This window comes from Xyrauchen texanus, chromosome 11 (assembly GCF_025860055.1).
Source record: "Xyrauchen texanus isolate HMW12.3.18 chromosome 11, RBS_HiC_50CHRs, whole genome shotgun sequence".
NCBI classification, from domain to species: domain Eukaryota; kingdom Metazoa; phylum Chordata; class Actinopteri; order Cypriniformes; family Catostomidae; genus Xyrauchen; species Xyrauchen texanus.
The window spans coordinates 45,978,095-45,983,094 of record NC_068286.1 but is presented as its reverse complement, the minus strand read 5'-3'; the positions used below and the strand labels follow the sequence as shown (position 1 = coordinate 45,983,094).

At 31.3% G+C, this 5,000-nt stretch overlaps 1 protein-coding gene across 2 annotated transcripts in view; it reads right to left on the bottom strand.

The window, feature by feature from the left end:
* The window catches only part of slit2 (slit homolog 2 (Drosophila)), a 129,012-nt gene that overhangs the window by 59,210 nt on the left and 64,802 nt on the right, over positions 1 to 5,000 (bottom strand). The window lies entirely within an intron of this gene.

Here is a 5,000-nt window from a genome sequence, read left to right as displayed (position 1 = left end):
ACAAATACACACACAAACACACACAACAAATACACACACACGCACACACACACACACACAACAAATATACACACAAACACAACAAATACACACACACAAGCACACACAACAAACACACACACACAAGCACACAAAAAATACACACACACACACACAACAAATACACACGCACACACACAACAAATACACAGGCACACACAACAAATACACACACACATACACACACAAGCACACAAAAATACACACACACACACACACACAACAAATACACATACACACACACACACGTGCGCACACACACAACAAATACACACACACACAGCACACACACACACACACACACACACACACAACAAATACACATACACACACACACACACACACACACACACACACACACACATACACAGCACTCAGTCTTCACAGGTGGCATATACTGATTCTTTAAGTGGAAGAAAAATAAACTATGAAAGAAAGTTGTAATAAAAACTGATTGAGAACGGAATTAAATTCCGTTCTCAAATCCCTTTTTCAAATTCAGCAGCTGCTGTGCAAAAAAAGTACAAAACAAAAATGCAGAAGACTCTTTCGTGCACGCACAAGCACGATGTTATAATGAGATTAAACACTCATTTCTAACTGAGATTCCAGGTTTTCAGACATTAAAACTGCCACACCGGTCTGGGCAATTCATCATCACTCTGTATAAATGTCATTCTAACATGAACTGAACGTGAACTGAATGAGAATCGTCTGTAATCTGGATCACAACACCGACACCAGTTTGCATGCACATTTATTAGATCAATAATACTTCTAGATTACAGAACAAACATTCCAGCTGTCATTCAGATGTGAGCCAGACGAACTACGTAGAGATCAAACTGTTATTTTCATGACCAATGCCGAATATTTCTGCTAAAGTAATAATGATATGGAGAAGAGATTTAAAAATTATAGTTTTAATTAAGCATTTTCATGCATAAAAATAATCAATAGACTACAAAAATAAAACTTTTTGGTAATAATGATGATGATGATAATTAATTTTATTATTATTAATATTTTACGATTTTATGCAAAGTGTTTTGCAATCTAAATGGTCGCAAATATTTCATAATTAATGATTTCATATATCGTTTGTGAAGAATGACAATGGCAGCACTCATCATTAAACCTAATATGAAAGATCAAATTAATTAGAAAAGAGTAAATACTTGTAAAAAATAAAATACAATAAATCATTGGTCAAATTTATTACTTTTGTTAAAGTGATAATAATATGCATACCCAATTCTTAATTTTTATTTTTGCATTGTCATGCATAATTAATAATAAATAGACTACAACAATAAAAACATATTATTCATTATGATTTTTTGTAATGATGATGATGATAATTACTTTAACTATTATTATTAATAATATTACTATTATTATGAATACTATGACTATTATTATTATTAATAATACTACTACTATTATTATTATTACTATTATTTTATTAATATTAATATTTTTATTATTTTTACTACTATTGTTTTTATTATTACTATTATTATTTGTATTATTGTTATTACTATTATTAATTTTATTATTATTATTATTACTATTATTATTGTTGGTATTATTATTAGTAGTATTATTAGTATTATTATTATTATTATTATTATTATTGTTATTATTACTATTATTATTATTATTATTATTATTATTACTATTATTATTTGTATTTTTATTATTACTATTATTATTACTATTATTATTATTGTTATTATTATTATTACTATTATTGTTATTATCATTATTATTATTATTATTATTACTATTATTATTTTTATTGTTATTTTGTATTATTATTATTACTATTATTGTTATTACCATATTACTATTATTATTATTACTATTGTTATTATTATTACTATTTATTACTATTAATATTATTGTTATTATTACTATTATTATTTGTATTTTTATTATTACTATTATTATTATTGTTATTATTATTATTACTATTATTGTTATTATCATTATTAATATTATTATTATTATTATTACTATTATTATTTTTATTGTTATTTTTTATTATTATTATTACTATTATTGTTATTACCATATTACTATTATTATTATTACTATTGTTATTATTATTATTATTTATTAATATTAATATTATTGTTATTATTACTATTATTATTATTACTATTATTATTATTTTGTATTATTACTATTAATATTATTATTATTACTATTATTGTTATTAATATTATTACTATAATTATTATTATTATTACTATTATTATTTTTATTGTTATTTTTATTATTATTATTACTATTATTGTTATTACCATATTACTATTATTATTATTATTACTATTATTATTATTATTACTATTATTATTATTTTGTATTATTACTATTAATATTATTATTATTACTATTATTGTTATTAATATTATTACTATTATTATTATTATTACTATTATTGTTATTACTATTATTACTATTATTATTATTAGTATTGCTATTATTATTATTATTTATTACTATTAATATTATTGTTATTATTACTATTATTATTATTATTACTATAACTATTATTACCATTATTATTTTTATTACTATTATTATTATTTTGTATTATTACGATTAATATTATTATTATTATTATTATTACTATTATTTTTATTATTATTATTACTAGTACTCTTTTTATTATTGTTATGACTATTATTATTATTATTATTACTAGTATTATTACTATTATTATTTAAATTTGTATTATTACTATTATTATTATTACTATTACTATTTTTATTATTATTATGCCATTTTAAACAAAGTATTTTGAAATCTAAATGGTTGCAAATGTATAATCTTTGTGAAGAATGAAAGTCTTTGCAGCATCAGCAGTGAAATGTATCAGCTCTAGCAAAAAAATAAATAGCACAGAGATGTGTTAACATTATGCAAACAAGAAGAGAGTATTTAAAGAATAAAGATATAAATAATAATCCAATATAATTACAATATTAATAATAAAAGGGGAAAAAAGAGAGAAGAGAAAAAACTGCCAGCATTAAACATTAAACACAATACTGAAGTACCAATAACTGATTATATAAGTAGAAACGTGTGAATATTGGTAAAAAATTAAAAAGAAATATTGGTAAACACCCATTCCTGTTCTATCACTAACACAAACTCAGACTGAGGTAATCAAACCATTTAAATAATAATAATAATTTAAACAAATCAAATATGTTCCCCAGTACAACAGGACAGTTATAAAGGAATAATCGCAATAAAGGTTCTAACCATGTTCACCACACACACACACACACACACACACTCACACACACACGCACACACTCACAGACACACGCACACACTCACACACACACACACACACTCACAGACACACACACACACTCACACACACACGCACACACTCACACACACACTCACACACACACGCACACACTCACAGACACACACACTCGCACACACTCACACACACTTACACTCACGCACACTCACTTACACTCACGCACACTCACACTCACACACTCACTCGCACACACGCACTTGCATACACACACACACACACACTCACTCTCACACACACACACACTCGCACACACACACTCGCTCACATACACGCACACACACGCACTCACACACACTCACACACTCACTCGCACACACGCACTTGCATACACACACACACACACACTCACTCTCACACACACACACACTCGCACACACACACTCGCTCACATACACGCACACACACGCACTCACACACACTCACACACTCACTCGCACACACACACACTCGCACACACACACTCGCTCACATACACGCACACACACGCACTCACACACACTCACACACTCACACACACTCACACACTCACTCGCACACACACACACACTCGCACACACACACTCGCTCACATACACGCACACACACACACTCACTCTCACACACACACACACTCGCACACACACACTCGCTCACATACACGCACACACACGCACTCACACACACTCACACACTCACTCGCACACACGCACTTGCATACACACACACACACACACTCACTCTCACACACACACACACTCGCACACACACACTCGCTCACATACACGCACACACACGCACTCACACACACTCACACACTCACACGCACTTGCATACACACACACACACTCACTCTCACACGCACTCACACACACTCACACACTCACTCGCACACACGCACTTGCATACACACACACACACACACACACACACACTCACTCTCACACGCACACACACACACTCGCACACACACACTCACTCACATACACGCACACACACACACTCGCACACACACACTCACTCACATACACGCACACACACTCACACACAAACACACATGCACACACACGCACACACTCGCGCGCGCACACACACTCGCACACACACACACACACACACACACACACACTCACTCGCACACACACACACACACACACAAAGACATGGTGGGAGGTGGCTTGACAGCTCGGGAGGGCATCAGATGCAGCATAGAGTGGAACACCCAGGAGGGCATCAGGAGCAGAGAAAGAAACGAGAGAATAAAAGAGAGAAAGAGGGTTGAATGATGACCCTGGGCACCTTCAGAGGAAATGCTTCACTCCCTCTCTTCCTCTTTTCAAGAAACGAACAAAAACTAACAGAGGCTTAATCCCTGCTTTCATCCCTCTCTCTGTCTTACAGTTTCTGTCCTTTCTGCTCCCTCTTTCTTTTCTGCTGCTGTGGGAAAAAAATAACTCATAAAACACAATAAAACGCTGAGAGAAGTCACAGTAATCGAATCAATGCTTCACGCTCTCTGTTAATGAACATGAGGAAGAGTCCACCTGCTGTTATAGCGACCATCAATTCACTTATGCATTTAAATGAAGAACAATTATCCCAACGCTGCCGAAATGTACGGATTTAAAGAGCT